At 42.7% G+C, this 16,875-nt stretch overlaps 1 long non-coding RNA gene and 1 other non-coding gene across 3 annotated transcripts in view; one reads left to right on the plus strand and one right to left on the minus strand.

The window, feature by feature from the left end:
- LOC107033318 (uncharacterized) overlaps positions 1 to 16,875 on the plus strand; it is a 96,421-nt gene that overhangs the window by 52,709 nt on the left and 26,837 nt on the right. Inside the window, exons 5-7 of the transcript XR_012058908.1 lie at positions 14,000 to 14,198; positions 14,474 to 14,571; positions 15,164 to 16,383. This is a non-coding gene — a transcript (uncharacterized protein). The remainder of the gene's footprint in view (positions 1 to 13,999; positions 14,199 to 14,473; positions 14,572 to 15,163; positions 16,384 to 16,875) is intronic.
- Positions 10,285 to 16,057, minus strand: LOC140685655 (uncharacterized). 2 transcript variants are annotated; one of them, XR_012058911.1, is made up of 3 exons: positions 15,931 to 16,057; positions 14,090 to 14,250; positions 10,285 to 10,450 (listed from the first exon to the last, which is right to left on the minus strand). It is a non-coding gene; the product is annotated as an uncharacterized lncRNA (long non-coding RNA). The 2 variants fall into 2 exon arrangements; XR_012058909.1 differs by lacking the exon at positions 10,285 to 10,450 and adding an exon at positions 13,601 to 13,876.

Genomic DNA, 16,875 nt, shown 5'->3' on the forward strand with positions numbered 1-16,875 from the left:
TTTCTAAAAGAAAAAAATTAGAAAAGTTGTGTTGTCGTACAGTTTTGCAAACCTCTTTAGTGACTGACTTAATAGAAGACCGCTGGATGCTCATACCTGCTTCTGTATTCAGTCTGTCATGATAGGTTGCCTTGGTTGGAGTAGATGAATAAAATCTGGCTTTATCCAGATTTGTAGTTGGAAAAAGTAGGAGTATTTTAATAGCTTTTTCAGATATTTGTGAATATCTTTTTTGACACGTCACTAAAATTGGACAAACGTGTCAGTTTCTGAAAGATTAGTTGCAGTGTGAGATCTGAAGCCATATCAGTGAATTTCTCATACTCAGCTATATTAAATTTCATTGGTCTTTCTTGGATTTTGAATGGATCTTTTATTCATGCTTATTATTTTTAACATCGTGCATTGGTCATTGGAAAATAATGGCTAAGTGATTCACGCAGATCTCCCAAATGTAGACACATTTCAGTTCATAATATCACATTTGTTAACATTACGACTGTTTCACCAGCAAAATCTTTAGATATTGGGAGGCTGTCAAGCTCATTCTAATTTTCACTTGATGGCTCAAATTTTATCACTGGCAAAAAATGCTATCAGTTGTTTTTCTTGATTTGACAGACTAACTTCATTCATTTTCAAGAAAATGTCTGCCAGATACCCGTCTCAATAATCATAGTTTGTCAATCGTTCTTTCTAATAAAAATGATGTTTCATGAAAAAAGCAAGTAGTTCACCTCTCAAAGCAAACAGTCCCGTAAATGCATTCAGTACATCAGTGTGCAGCAGAAGTGCTTCACAGGCTAGTGACAAGATGTGCACTCAAGGGTCACATTTTAATAAAATTAATAGTTATTGCTCCATTATAGACATTCTTATGTGATGACAGCCTTTTTGTTAAAACGTAAGTGCTTGGGGATGAAGAATATGGCTTCGTTGATTTGTGTTAAGGCCCCAGCAGTTTTATCCACTGTTGCTTTTGTATTATCAGTGCAAATGTCAACAAAGTGAATACTGCAAAAAAGACATGGTATTATTATAAAAATGTCCTTTACCTCTCAGACCACCCCGGAATAGTCTTGGGAACCCCTCAGGAATCCAAAGATCATAATTTAAGAGCCATTGATGTATGTGATCATGGGCAAAAATAGCTTGTGGGCGCGAGCACCTGTCAGTCTCCCCGGGCCTCGTTTCTCAACTGTAAGAGGGCGTGGGTAGATCCTCAGTTTCTCCGCACTGTTGGACCCTGTTCGCTTGTCCTTGAAGCCACTTCTCCCCCAGTAACTGTGCTGCTGCCCTCTTTTCTCCCTCCCTTTCTCATGTCTCCTTTTCTCCCCATAGCTCCTCCTCTGCCCCTTCAGCCAGTCTTCTAGGTGGGAGTCTCCTTGTTTCACCTCCCCCTTTGCTTCCTGGGTGATCTCCCCTCCCTGGTCTTTAACCATCACCTACCTGCAGGCTGACAGCTCCCAAATCTCTGTTTTTAGTCCAGATGTCTGTCCTGGGCTCCAGGTCTGTGATTCCAGCTGCCCCTAGTACCTCTCCATCTGTATGCCTTATAGGCATGTCAACAGGTCAGCAGTTTAGAAACTGATTTCATCATCTTCCACCGCACATTGCCTTCTTTTCCCGAATAGCCAGCCTTGGTTAATCCTTCAGCTACTCAACTACTTAAGCCAGAAGCCTAGGAGCCCTGCTCCCCTTACCTGGCCCCATTACTTCCATCATCTAACCACCCAGGCCTATCAGTTCTGCCTCCTAAGTATTTTCCCAATCACTCCCTGCTCTCAGGTTCCACCACCACTGCCTTGGACCAGGCCCTCATCGTCTCTTACTCAAACTATTGCAGGAACTTTCTCCCTGGTCCCCATGCTCCCTTTCCAACCTCTACTCTGTAGCTTAGGCTGGAAACCACAAGAGTTATCTTCTCACAGGGTTGTTTTTTTTTCCCATTAAATAAATCCATATTGTGTACTTACACCAGACACTGTGCAGGGTGCAAGACTTACAACATAGAACACGTAGCCTCTGTCCTCCAGCACTCATAGTGTATAAAGAGAGAAAACAATCCAGGACACAGGTAATCAGGACACAGTGTGATAGGGAGAAATTGGGGGATGCTTGGGAAGGCCTAGAAACCTTAGCTGAGGGTTAGCTGAGTCCAAGGGGTGGCCAGGGAACACTTCCTGGAGGAAGCAACAGACTGCACATCTGGGTAAGAGTTAGCCAGGAGTGATCTGGGACTGTGGTGGTGAAAAAGCTTTCCTGGTAATTTGATTATCTCATTTCCCTGCTTAAAGCACCCTCTGAGCTTCACCACTGTCTACAGGATAAAGTCCAGATTCCTTACCATGGAACACAACCTTTGTGGCCTCATCTACCATTCCCCTGTATTCAACCTGAGTTGCTTTCAGTTCCCCCAAACCCTGGCTCCCTCCCTCCCAGCTCCCGGCCTTTGTACACACGATTCCTCCTGCCCTCCACCCTTCCCACCCACTCTGAGTGACCAACGTCAGCTGACTCAGGAGACCTTCCTTGACCTCTCCTGTATAGACTTTGTGGCTCCATCTCCTGTGGTCCCCACCTGTGTACACACCTAGACTCCTATACATTCATCACATCATTGTATGTCTCTGGCTCTTGCTCCTACCTGCCAGTGCAGGATCCCAGGTACCTGCCTAGTTGCCACTCGCTCACCTTGTGAGCATTTTAGGCATCCCCAGGGTGTGTGTGTCTCCCATGTGCTGGTGGGTAAGGTGAGTCAGCTTAATCCTCTCCCCCCACCCCCAGCTGTCTTCTCCCCTCTTCCAGCTCTGCAGCCTCCCTTTGCCCCTGCCACACCCCATGGAGCAGTCAGTTCTGTTGGGACATTGCAACACCCATCAGGCACCCCACACCTGCTAGGAGCCAGACATTCCCATTGGCATGAGGTCAGCCAGCTTCACTATAAGAGCAGGGCTACGGGGCTCTGGTGCCCCATTGCCTTATAGAGCCATGGGGTTTGGCTGCACAAATACATCTAAGTCACAGCTGCCACCCTAGCTCAGAATTAACTCCTTCTTTCCATGAAGCAAAGCTTTGTCCCTGGGTCAGCTCATTGTACCTGTCTCCTTCTTTCAGAAAATAGTCTTTTCCAATAGGCCTCCCAACCCTCATGCAGCTATGCTCCCAATGGTCTGCCCACTAGTGGGCTAGACACGTGTGACCTGCGTTGCCTTCCATCTCCAGCCTGGAGGCAAAAAATGTACGGATATGTATTTATTTAAAATAATAGAGAGGGAGGGTATAGCTCAGTGGTAGATTGCTTGCATAGCACGCAAGAGGTCCTGGGTTCAATCCCCAGTACCTCCATTAAAAAAATAAAATACATAATTATCTCCCCACCCCCCAATTTTTTTTAAACAGGTTATATAAGACTGAACACAGCTTCATCATTAAAAAATGCAAGCATAAAGAAATACATAGAATAAAAAGGTAAATCTCCCCTTCCATCCCTCCCATTGTATCTCAAAGCTTACATTACTGATAGGTACTGGTTGATTAATTATTTGGTGGAAATGTTCAGACTTTTTTTCCTCTGCATTTACACATATCTGTGGCTGGCATAATATTTGAGAAACTAACCTCTTTTTCCCTCCCTGGATTTTCCCCTTTTCCACTTTCACATTCATGGAGCTTATTTCCTCTTGAGCCAGCTCCCCAGTTTAGAAAATGGAATCACCCTTCAGGTGCCTCTGGTTTTTCTGTGTCAAAAGCTTACACACTTAAGGAATCTGCAGGATTTGCAGAATAGCTCATCAAAGAAAAAGAATTCTCTTGCACAGGCTGAATGCCTTGACTAGCAACAAGATAGAAGAAGGATTTTACCTGAAGTGAGAAAACCCCTAGCCCTTTGCAGCCTTCCCTTCCCAGACTGGTTGGGGGTAGGAGACACAGGGGAGAAAAATCTGTGGTCTCCAGAGTCCCTTTCTGGCAGCTCTCCTGGGCAGGCAGGAGTAAGACCTCAGAGAGCCGTGGTCACATGGTGGGGCAAGGCTAGGGGACACGGCAGCCTGGTCCAAGATTCGTCGCTGCCCATAGTGGCACTCAGCAGTGGAGGCTGCTAAACCTGGCCTCAGCCAGCTTCACAGCCACCTCCTGTGTTCCGTGTCTGGCCCTTCTCAGTGTTCAGACACTCCTGGAATTAAGTTGCCTGTTGTCAGGAAGGAAGCCTGCCGTAAACATTGAGTTGTGTTACAGAAACAAGTTTGGCTTCTTGCACACCTGAAGTTGTGACCTGAGGTCCATTCCTGTGGCTTGTGCTATTCATATTTTGCCACTTATGAAAAAGATTTCATAATACATCTTGGAGATGTTTCCATAGACATAGAGATAGATTTATCTTATTCTTTTTTTTTAAAAAAAAGTATTTTTAAAAGAATACATGCTCATAGCCAGAAATGCCAATACCAAAGGAGAAAGCAAAAGTTCTCCAGTCCTCCACTCCCACTCCCTAGGTGTAACTGTTGCTCACAGGTTCTTGAATGTTCTTCTAGAAATTTTTTTTGCAGAAAAAGGCATGCATCTATTTCTAAATAGCTCTTTTTATACATGAATAGTCTCAAACCACATATACTTATCTGAAACTCATTTGACTGTTTTAACAATTTGACCTTTATTGTGAAATACATTCTATTACTTAAGTAGATGTAGTTCGATTTTATTTCTTTCAGTGATGCCCAGTATTCCATAGAATGGATATGCCACATGTGTTTAACCAAGTGATTGGCATAAGTTTTCGTATTTCTAGCTATCACCAATTAAGGGCACAGTGAAAATACTAATAGCTAGCATTTGTTGATCACAGACGTCGTGCTTTGCATGTAGTATGTCATATAACCCTTGTAACAACCCAATGAGATAGGCCTTGTTATTGCCCCTGCTTCACAAAGGGACTAAGTCACAAAGAGGTCAGTAACTTTCCCATGGTCACATATCTGGTAGGTGGGAGATCTGGAATTTGAACCATGCGTCAGGTTCTAAACTCTAGATACAGCCCAGCCCCTGTGTATATGCTGTGCACCTGTGCTAATATATCCATCGAATACATTTGTAGCAGTGCAACTGCTGGGTCAAAATCAGTGCGTGTTACACTTTAGTAGTGGTTAGGAGTTTATTTTATGAAAAGAGCAGTGTGCTTCTTAATCACGTACGGAGCCCACTTGTTTCCTGAGAAGAGAGCGGCCACACCTCTTGTGCCCAGAAACCTCACTGGATAAGGGTGTTTTCTCTGCAGTGACTGGGCATCAGCTCTGCGTCCTGTCTGGACTTCTCCTCTATGGGCTGGACTGGGCTCTCAGGAGTCTTGATAACCTTGCTCATGCCCTCTACCTCAGGTCGCAGCCACAGGCCGCCAAAGAAGTCTGCCTCGAGACTCCTTTTCTCTCTGCACCTTCTTGGTCTCTCAAGGGTGAGGGTACTTCCCAGCTAGAAGACTGCCTGGACTCCAGTTTCCCATTCCATCTTCAGGAAGAGAAAATGATAGCCACCTAGAGAAACATAGCTGGCCACTCTTTCCTTCCCCACATGCAACTCCTTCAGATAACTGCAAGGGGGCATCAGTGTGGGACTTCCAGGCCCGGATCCACACCTGCACATAGGTGGGAGGTTAGAGTGTGTGGCATGGCTTCTCTGTGGCTGTGACTTTTATAGGACTGTATCAGTGGGTCTCAAACAGGGGCAATTTTGCCCCCACCCACACCAGCAGGGGACATTTAACAATGTTTGGGGATGTTTTTGGTTGTCACATCTTGGTGCAGGGGGTGAGGTGGGGTGTGCTGCTGGCATCTAGTGAGTAGAAAGAGGTCAAAGATGCTGCTAAACATCCTACAGTGCACAGGACAGCTGCTCACAACAGTTATCCAGCCCAAGAATTGAATAGTGTTGAGGTTGAGAAATCTTGGGCTACAGAAGAGCAGACAGTGCCCAGCACATGGCTGTCACCATGACACACTCTACTTTTGTTAACAGTGACAAACGCTTATGTCTTGGTTCACCTGTGGCTTGCCACTGTTTTAAGTGGTTTACACCCATTAATTCCACCATACCATCCCATTTTACAGATGAGGAAGCTGAGACATGGAGCTGTAAAGTACCTAACTCAGGGTTCCCGTGGTGGCAGTCTAAGCTTGGCCTCTCACAGGGTTCAAGGCAAGTGCTCCAGGACTTCTCTGCTGCTTCAGGAACCTTGGGAGCACCAGGGATTGTTTATATCAATACAAAGAGAAAGAAAGAACAAAGCAGTGACAGGTCTTCTCTATGATTCTGACACCTCTGTTTCTTTCTTTTTTTTAAATTTAAATTTTAAAAAATTGAAGTTTAATTTATTTACAGTGTTGTGTTACTTCCTGGTGTACAGCATAGTGATTCAGTTATACATATATATATTCTTTTTCATATTCTTTTTTCACTATGGGTTATTATAGTAGTTCCCTGTCTATATATTAGGACCTTGTTGTTTATCTGTTTTATATATAATAGTTTGTATCTGCTAATCCCAAACTCCTAATTTATCCCTACCCTCGTCTTTCCCCTTTGGTAACCATAAGTTTGTTTACTATGAGTTTGTCTTCTATGAGTGTCTTGTTTTCTGTCTCTGTTTTGTGAATAAGTTCATTTGTATCATTTTTTTAGATTCTACTTGATACCATATGTATTTGTCTTTTTCTTTCTGACTTAACTTCAGTTAGTATGATAATCTCTAGGTCCATCTATGTTGCTGCAAATGGCACCATTTCATTATTTTTTATGGCTGAGTAGTATTCCATTGTGTTTTATCCAGTCATTTGTCAGTGGATATTTAGGTTGCTTCCCTGTCTTGGCTGTTATAAATAGTGCTGCTGTGAACATTGGAGTGCATGTATCTTTTTGAATTCGTTTTCTCTGGATAGATGCCTAGGAGTGGATTGCTGGATCACAGGGTAAGGCTATTTTCAGTTTTTTAGGGCATCTCCATACTGTTTTCCATAGTGGTTGTACCAATTTACATTCCCACCAGCAGTGTAGGAGGGTTCCCTTTTCTCCACCCGCTCCAGCATTTATTGGTTGTGGACTTTTTAATGATAGCCATTCTGATTGGTGATACGCCATTGTAGTTTTTAATATATATATTAAATAAATACAAATATATAAAAAGTATATAATATTTTTAAGGTACAATCTTTTATTTATTTATTTTTTGAAATACCATCAGTTATAATGTGTCAGTTTCTGGTGTATAGCACAATGTCCCAGACATACATTAATATATATATTTTTATTAAAGTATAGTCAATTTACAGTGTGTCAATTTCTAGTGTACAGCATAATGCTTCAGTAGTACATGAACATACATATATTTGCTTCCATATTCTTTTTCACCATAAGTTACTGCAAGGTTTTGAATATAGTTCCCTGTGCCATACAGTATGAACTTGTTATTTATCTATTTTGTTTGTATTAATTAGTATCTGCAAATCTCAAACTCCCAATTTATCCCTTCCCACCCTCTTCCCCCACCGGTAACCATAAGTTTTTTTTCTATGTCTGTGAATCTGTTTCTGTTTTATAAATAAGTTTGTATGTTTTTTTTTTTTTTTTTTAGATTCTACATATAAGTGACATCATATGGTATTTTTCTTTCTCTTTCTGGCTTACTTCACTTAGAATGACAATCTCCAGGTCCATCCATGTTGCTGCAAATAGCATTTTATTATTTTTATGGCTGAGTAGTATTCCACTGTATAAATATACCACAGCTTCTTTATTCAGTCATCTGTCGATGAATGTTTAGGTTGTTTCCATGTCTTGGCTATTGTAAATAGTGCTGCTGTGAATCAAAACTACAATGAGGTATCACCTCACACCAGTCAGAATGGCCGTCATTCAAAAATCCAAAAATGACAAATGCTGGAGAGGCTGTGGAGAAAGGGGAACCCTCCTACACTGCTGGTGGGAATGCAGTTTGGTGCAGCCACTATGGAAAACAGTGTGGAGATTCCTCAAAAGACTAGCAATAGACTTACCATATGACCCAGGAATCCCACTCCTGGGCTTGTACCCAGAAGGAAATCTACTTCAGGATGACACCTACACCCCAATGTTCATAGCAGCACTATTTACAATAGCCAAAACATGGAAACAACCTAAATGTCCATCAACAGGTGACTGGATAAAGAAGATGTGGTATATTTATACAATGGAATACTACTCAGCCATAAAAACCGACAACATAATGCCATTTGCAGCAACATGGATGCTCCTAGAGAATGTCATTCTAAGTGAAGTAAGCCAGAAAGAGAAAGAAAAATACCATATGAGATCGCTCATATGTGGAATCTAAAAAACAAAAACAAACAAACAAACAAAAACAAAGCATAAATACAGGACAGAAATAGACTCATGGACAGAGAATACAGACTTGTGGTTACCGGGGGGGGGGGGGGCGGGGTAGAGGGTGGGAAGGGATATACTGGGATTTCAAAATTGTAGAATAGATAAACAAGATTACACCGTATAGCACAGGGAAATATACACAAAATGTTATGATAAATCACAGAGAAAAAAATGTGACAGTGAGTGTGTATATGTCCATGAATGACTGAAAAATTGTGCTGAACAGTGGAATTTGACACAACACTGTAAAACAATTATGAATCAATTAAAAATGTAAAAAAAAAATAGTGCTGCTGTGAACATTGGGGTACATGTATCTTTTTGAATTAAGGTTCCCTCTGGATATATGCCGAAGAGTGGGATTGCTGGGTCATATGGTAAATCTATTTTTAGTCTTTTGAGGAATCTCCATACTGTTTTCCATAACGGCTGCACAAAACTGCATTCCCACCAACATGTGGGAGGGTTTCCTTTTCTCCACAGTCTCTCCAGCATTTATCATTTGTGGACTTTTGAATAATGGCCATTCTGACTGGTGTGAAGTGATATCTCACTGTAATTTTGATTTTCATTTCTCTAATAATTAGTGATATTGAGCATCTTTTCATGTGCCTATTGGCCATCTGTATGTCTTCTTTACAGAAATGTCTGTTTAGATCTTCTACCCATTTTTTGGATTGGGTTGTTTGTTTTTTGTTATTGAATTGTATGAGCTGTTTGTATATTCTGGAAATTAAGCCCTTGTCAGTTAAGCCATTTGCATGACTCCTCCATCTCTGATGGCTTGTGTATTTTTTTCTTCAGAGGGTTTAACTGAAGTGAGTGCTGGTTGCAGAGATTATAGACAACCATGAAAATGCACTTGTTGAGTTTGCACGAAACATCCTCATGTCACTCCTATAGTGGTCTAAGTCTTAGGGCTCTTTCAGCCTCTGGGCCTATAGGCTGGGTTGCTTGGGTAATAAATTTGCTTAGACTTGAGAGCAAACTTTATCATCCAGGAAGACAAGGAGGAGCTGGTGAGTCAGGTTTGGGACACCAGGGGCACAGGCTGTTCTGACTGGGCCCATAGTTTGGATGAAGGGGGTGCCTCTCCACAGGACACCTCCAGTAGCCAAGATGGGAAGTTGTAAATGAGGTGAGGATGGAGGAAGAAGTGGGAAGGGATCTGTTGGATCAAAGCCAACTTCACACCGGAGGAAATACTTACTAATTATAGGATGCCGTAAGATTGGCTTTGCCTCTGAGTGTGGGAGCAGTAACTTGTGCTTTAAACAAACAGCCCCATCACTGAACAGGAATTAGCAGCAACAATAGACATCTTCACAGGACCAGACTGACAAGTGGCCCACAACACACAGCCTCAAGCCTGGCCTGGACCAGGGCTTGGATGGAAGCAACACCTGGGAAGCCAGCCAGCCCATGCTTGGGCAGCCCACAGAGGTATCAGCACAGAAGTGACGCATTCATTCTTAGGCCATTTGCTGAAAACTTGTTATGTGCTGTGCACTGAGAGGAACACAAAAGAAACGTAAGACACAGGCCATACCCACAGTCAAGAGAATTGAGGAGACAAGTTTATGATTGAAAAATTAAAACAGTAGCACATACCAGGGGATTGGTTCCAGGAGTCTCCCTGGCCCCCGCCCTCCTTCTCGCCAACAGATACCAGAATTTGTGGATGCTCAAGTCCCCTATATAAAATGGTGTAGTATTTGCATATAACCTATGCACATCCTCCTGTGTACTTTAAATCATCTCTAGATTACTTAAAACACCTAATACAATGTAAATGTTATGTAAATAGTTCTAAGTGTAATGTCAGTAAATCATTGCCAGCAAGGGGGAAATTCAAGTTTTGCTTTTTGGAACTTTATGGAATCTTTTTTTCTTGAATATTTTCAATCCTTGGCTTGTTGAATTCGAGGATATGGAGGCCCAACTGTATATTATGTGTAAGGAATGCGGATGCTCAGAGCCAAATGAGAATTCTGGACCAGGTGATAGAAGGGAGGGAGGTCTGTACCACACTGGGGTGTTTCTTGTAAAATAAAGGAAACACAAAGAAGGATAAAGAACAAAATTAAAAATCATACTAATAACACTTGTCAGGAATATATTGTTACTGTTTTGGTTACATCCTTAAAGATCTTTTTTCTGCACATGTATATGGATATATACACACATACACACTTCATTACATAAATGGGTTCATATGTTCATATGGTACATACTTGTTCTGTGACTTGCTTTTTATACTTAGCAATAAGTTGCGAACAGTTTTCCTTGTCAGTAAATACAGTTATGATCTCTCATATTTCACCTTGTACCTACCATGATTTAACTAATCCCTGGTTATTGTCCCTTTAGGTTACTGACAGTTGTGGCCTATGTATAACACTCTGTGCACATCCTTATTTTTGTCCTTAGGTTGTAGTCTTTAAGCAGAATTGTTAGATCAAAGAATATGTACACTTTCAGAGACTTTGATACGTATTGCCTAGTTGCCTTTCAGAAAGGATACATTAACTTAGGCTCTCTAGTCCTACCACAGTGTCTCTTTCACTGCATCCTTCTCAACACTAGGTGATATTACTATTTTTTAAATTGCAAATTTGATAAGCAAAATAGTGTTTCATTGTTACTGCTTTATTTTTCTTTTCCTTATTATTGTTTTATTACTTGGACTTTTTTTTATAGGCCAGTTAATCATTGGTAATTCTCTTTTGGCAGATTTTTTTTAAGTGCTTTATCTAGTTTTCTATTGGCATTTTTTTTCCGTTTCGTTGGTGTAGTATTTTATTATTATTTAGTCTGGTTTATTCTTTTTGTCATTGATTTCTAAGAGTACTCGATGTACATTCAGACTATGACCTCTTTGTCTTTTTTATGTTACAAATATTTTATCTTAGATTGTCATTTGCCATTTAGTTTTGTCCACTATTTAAGCATTTGTAAAACTAAAATGTCCTTATGATCAAGGTAGTCTTTCTAGACCACTGGGCTGGAGGTGGCCGTGACTAGAAGCAGGGAGGCCCATTGTGGCCCCTGCACTGGTACCAAGGTGGCAAGACGACAGCCACCCTCAGGGCCAGGCTGGAGAGGATTAAACTGTGCAGTTCAAGACAGAGTAGAGGTGGCATAAGTGAAGAAGGAGGATAGAGGAGTCTGGGTGACTCACAGAGTGCTGACCAGTATGACGGAGTGAGCAGGTGGAGAGTGAGCCAGAGTCGGGAATACGGCTGCAGGAGGGCTTGTGGGGGCAGGGGCAGATTGCTGTAATTCCCCTAGGGATTGTCTGTGGAGGCTCCTGATGGAGACAACTCTTTGGTATTTGGGTCTCTAGGCCTGTCCTGTTTCTGTCTTGGTGTCAGGCTCAGAGAGTTTTTCTGCTGCAGAATTATAAATGTACATCAGTTTTCTCTTAATACTTTAATAGTTTCATCTTTTTGTTTTTTAGGATTTTTTTTAACATTTAAATTTTAATCTAGAAGGAATTTATTGTATTTTGGTGAATTGTGAGTTAAAGATTTAACTTTGTTTTCCTGAAGTACTAATGATTAAAATACCTATCCTTGCCTTCCTGCTCTGAAACAACACCTGTATCTTACAGTGTATTTCCATGTACATACCCAAGTCTGCTCGAGGATTCTCTCATGTGTTCCAGTGCATTGTCTGTTTCTACACCAGCACCGTGTGTTCTGGTCACATTTTCTTTAAAGATATCTAACAGGTGCCAGGGTGAGGTGTACTTTACCTTAGAATTTTCTTTGCTTTTCTCAGATGGACTTCAGGATCATTGTGTCAAGCCCTGCTCCTGTTGACTGCACAGTGGGAGCTGGAAACATGGGTGACCCCAGGGGGACCCTTTGTATTCATAAGCACCAGATATACCTGGAATTGGGTTTGGTGAGCCCAGACTTTATTCTTGTTATAGAAGTCACATGGCCTCTTTGGGAAGAAGCCCCTCACTGCCACTGACTTTCACTTGGGGAACCCCCCAGTCTCTAGCCCAGAGACGGTCCTGTGGACCCTCAGAGCCCCTGTGTTCCTGCTGTGTGTCTTCTCCGGCACCCAGCCATATACTCCCCACTGTAGCCAAGCCAGCCTATACTGGGGTTTTGCTTTCTGTCTTGCAGGGAACCCTGTCTCCAGACAGTGCCCTCTCTAGGCCTGCTCTCCTCTAAGGATTTCCTATAGGTTAGCGTGGGGATCTTTTCTTAATCTGTTCTTAAATGTGTTTTTTCTAGTAATAATTTTTCATCATAATTGCCAGCATTGTGATGGCTTCTTCCTAGTTTCTTCTGTGCATGCATGTTTCCCCCTATTTCACATTTACTAAGTTCATTCTTATTTAAGTGGCTTTTTCAGGATCGTTTTTATTGAGGAGTAATAAACATACAGAAAAGTTATAAGTCCTAAGCATACATCTCAGTGAATTTTTACATATATGTACACTATGTAACTACTGATGAAGATAGTTCTTTTAGAGTTAAGAAGCTATTGGTGGGAGGTTGGGTGGAGAAGGAAATCATGCGTGTGTCTCCATGCTGCCATCTTTTTCTAGAACTGTCTTTAAAAGGTGTTAAAGAGGGAGCCACATGTCAAATCTATACATATGGAGAGCAGAGTGGTTAGGAGTGGTGGGTCGTGTTCTGGTCCTCACCCTTACTAGCCACGGGACTTTTGTGCCTCAGTTTCAACAACTGTAAAATGGGAGTAGATGATAGCTCTTACCTCACCAGGTTGTCATGAAGATTACACAAGGAAGTACATGTAGGTGCACAAAAAATGTTAATTGTTGTTTTTGTTGTTATTAATAATGAGGAGGAGGTTGTGGTTCTTAATGAAGAGGACACATCAGAATCACCTGGGGCATTTGTGCAAAATACACATGCTCAAGCTGGCCAGATCTACTGAGTCAGTCTAGATTTTAAACACCTCCCCAGGTCATTCTGTTGCTTATCTGGTTAAGAACCCCTGGGCCGAAAGTAGCCGTGACTGGAAGCAGAAGATCAGCAAGTGGCCCCTGCGATTCTGAGGGCTGGAGAGGGTTGAGCTGTGCAGCTTCAAGGCAAAGTGGAGAGGTGGCCAAGATGTGATGACCTTGGGTGGGGACCAAGGAAGGAGGGGGAGGAGTCTCAGGTGACTCACGGGGTGCTGACCTGGATGGCGGCGTGAGTAGGTGGAGGATGAGCCAGAATCAGGAATATAGGAAGGGGGTTGCGGGGTGGGAGTGGGCCAGAGATTGTTATAATTCCCCTTGGCATTGTTGAGTGGAGGCTTCTGGTGGAAATAACAAGTTAGTATTTGGATCTCTAGGCTGCCGCCTGTGGTGTTTTTCAGGGTGTGAAGGAGTTGGATAAAGCTGTGGACCTGGTTGTAGTGTGGATGTAGGGGGCAGAGGAGGGCCAAGATCACAGGCATCCATCTCTAAGAAGGCGTGCATCCACTTCTTACTCCCTCCCTAGAAACAGAGAAGCGCTTGTTCTCACAAGAATAGCCCCCTCACTGAGGACCATTGGGAAATAAACTCAGTCTTTTCACTTGAAGATAAATAATAACTGTGGGTTGCTTCCTTTTCTCACAGATCTCAGAGTTTTCCACATCTGCTGACGGAAGAGCTTAATCCTCCATCAGTATCCTCAGACAGCACATTCAGTTAGGGGCAGTGTCTTACCTTCCAGCATCCCTTCACCCCGCCATGCTTCTCACATACTCAGTCATCCATGGATGGCTTCCTGGACTCTGGCTTTCTTCATGCCCTGATGGCAACCAGTCACCCTCTGGTAAGAGTTCAAGCCATTCCAGTACCTCTCCCGGAGGCACTTGCATTTAGAACTGCAGGGGTAATAGAAATAATGGAAGATGTTGCATTGCTGAGGGAAGGCGATCCTGGAATGAATTACTCACTTGCTCATTCTAGAACATCCCTGTACAGTAGACCTTTCTGCACTGACAGAAATGTTCTCCTGTACTATACAATAGCCCCTGGCCCCGTGTGGCTAGTATAACTGAAGAGCTGTGTCTTTCATTTTAATTAAAGTTAAATTTACATTGACAGGAGACAGGCAGGCACTATTAGGTTGCATTCATTGGATTGGTGAGAGACCGCTGACCAACCACTTACTGGGCTGCCCTACCACCAAGTGCCCCTCAGAGGTAACTTTAAAAATGAGTTTTTCCAAAGTCGTGGGAAAAGGACCTGGTGTGTGTGTGCCACCACCACTTCTTCTGTTTTTGGTCTCTGCATCTTTTGCAGAGCTCGCAGCAGCGCTGTGTTGGGACAGAGCAGCTGGAGGCTCCCAATCTCTGTGGTCTGGAGGGGCCACTGTGAGGAGGGCCCAGGGAAGAATTTGCCATTTTCAGTGGAAATAAGCGGCAGTTACTAATTACGATTTTGTACTTTCGATCTTGATTTGCTACACCTTTCTTTATAATAAGCAGTTACTTAAGAAATAAAGATATTTTAGTTAATCCATGAAACAGGTATGAAGAGGAACATTTTTTGAAAAATGGGTGAAACTCTTGACTTTAACGTACTAGGTATATTTGTAAATAAACTTAGGACACAAATCCTTAATGCCTGCCTCTTCTCTGAAATATGGAATGGGGTAAACAAACATGTGCTTACTTTTTTATTTGGGTAATATTCCAGTGTTAGTCTTTTGATTGAATATGTGTGTGACTTTAAAAAAAAGGGCTACAAAATGGATCTTTGAAATCAAATGGGCTTTCTTTTCCACCCCTCTAGCCTTGGCCCCTCAGGGTGCCTCCCCAAGAAAGCAGGTACCTGCGGCTGTCCCCCACAGGCCTCTCCCAGCGCTTGTTCACCCCCCTCCTTCTTACCACAGGACACTGCCCCTGCCTTTCCTTCTGTCCTGCCGTCCCCTCTCCCTATTCCTGCTCGTGCCACAAGCCCATTTCCTCCAAGAAGGCTCCCCAACTCCTGTCCCTTCCAGGTCAGGCCAGTTTTAGGGCCCTGAACAGATTCCATTTGGCTTCCCAGTTTAGGGTGGATGTGGCAGAGGTGGGTCTCAGCAAGATGTAGCTGCAGGATGTATGTGCAGTAAATCACTGCATTTCCAACTTCCTTGACCACCACTCCCAGTGAAAAATACATCTTAGGTTCCCAACTACCACACACCTATATACAGATACAGAATATTGAAACAAAAGTTTTATAAAAATAACAGTCACTGTGTGTGATGCATTTGGATATTTTCTGTTTTTTTTTTAATTTATTTACTTATTTATTTATTTATTTTTAACATTTTTTATTGATTTATAATCATTTTACAATGTTGTGTCAAATTCCAGTGTAAAGCACAATTTCTCAGTTATACATGAATATATATATGCTCATTGTCACATTTTTTCTCTGTGAGCTACCATAAGATCTTGTGTATATTTCCCTGTGCTATGCAGTATAATCTTGTTTATCTATTTATTTTTTAAAGAAAAATGCTGTTTGTAACCCATTGAACTGATTTCACAACCGAGTCATGGGTCACTACTCACAGTGAGTGAAGTCATTACTGCTCAGAGCAACTCCAAACAGCCAGGAGGCCCTGTTCAGATGTCTCCCTTTGGGTGCCTCGAGGGGCGGGCAGGTGATGGCCCCGGCAGCTGTGTGCTCCTGGTGGTGGTCCACTTGGTGGTGCTCTGCTCTCTCCCTGGAGTCTCCTTTCAGGGCCCTGGTTGGTTGTGCCATAAAGTAGCCATGGGCACAGGTGCTTTCTCAGTGCTGTGGAAGGAGGTTGAAGTCTATAAAGCACTCCAGACACCCGATAAAGATGCCAGCTCAGTGTCAGGTGTCTCAGGGCTGTATTTGTCATCTCTTTTGATGAGGCTCCTCGTGGGGCTTACTGGTGCTGCTCACCTGGCAGGGCTACAAGTAACAGAGTAAGGGCACAGCATGGAGCGCTTGCATCGCCACAGTGATAGAAACCTCTTACCGCCAGAAGGTGGATGGTAAGTGTATATAAGGAACATTTCAGGTGGGACTGGGTCTTGGAGCCCCGTTTCCCTTTGGAACTGGAATGTATTGAAAACAGAACCCACAGCAATAGATACATTAAAACCCCTGCATTTAAGCTGGGTGTTTTATCCCTCTGAGGGCCTCAAACTGTTGATCCTCACTTTGCACACTTTTCTAAGAAAAGTGGCTGATTTCTCAACCCAGTGTAGAAGAAAAGAGCATGCCTGGAAGGAAGGCAGCGGTAGGTTTCTAGAGATAGACATGTCGATAACAGGACAGTGAAAGCCATGGGGAAGGATAGAGAAACGAGAAGAAGGAAATAGGATCACATTACTGTCTAGTTCCGGAGGGAATGCTCTGGATGATGACCGCTTCAGTGGGAAAAGAATATTTTTAAAGGCATTAGGAGAACTGCGGCCCACGTTTTAGTAAAATTTCTCTTTAAAATGGTTAGAATAGTGTTTTGGCCATTGATGTTTTATTTT

Source organism: Vicugna pacos, chromosome 15 (assembly GCF_048564905.1).
Source record: "Vicugna pacos chromosome 15, VicPac4, whole genome shotgun sequence".
In the NCBI taxonomy this organism is placed as follows: domain Eukaryota; kingdom Metazoa; phylum Chordata; class Mammalia; order Artiodactyla; family Camelidae; genus Vicugna; species Vicugna pacos.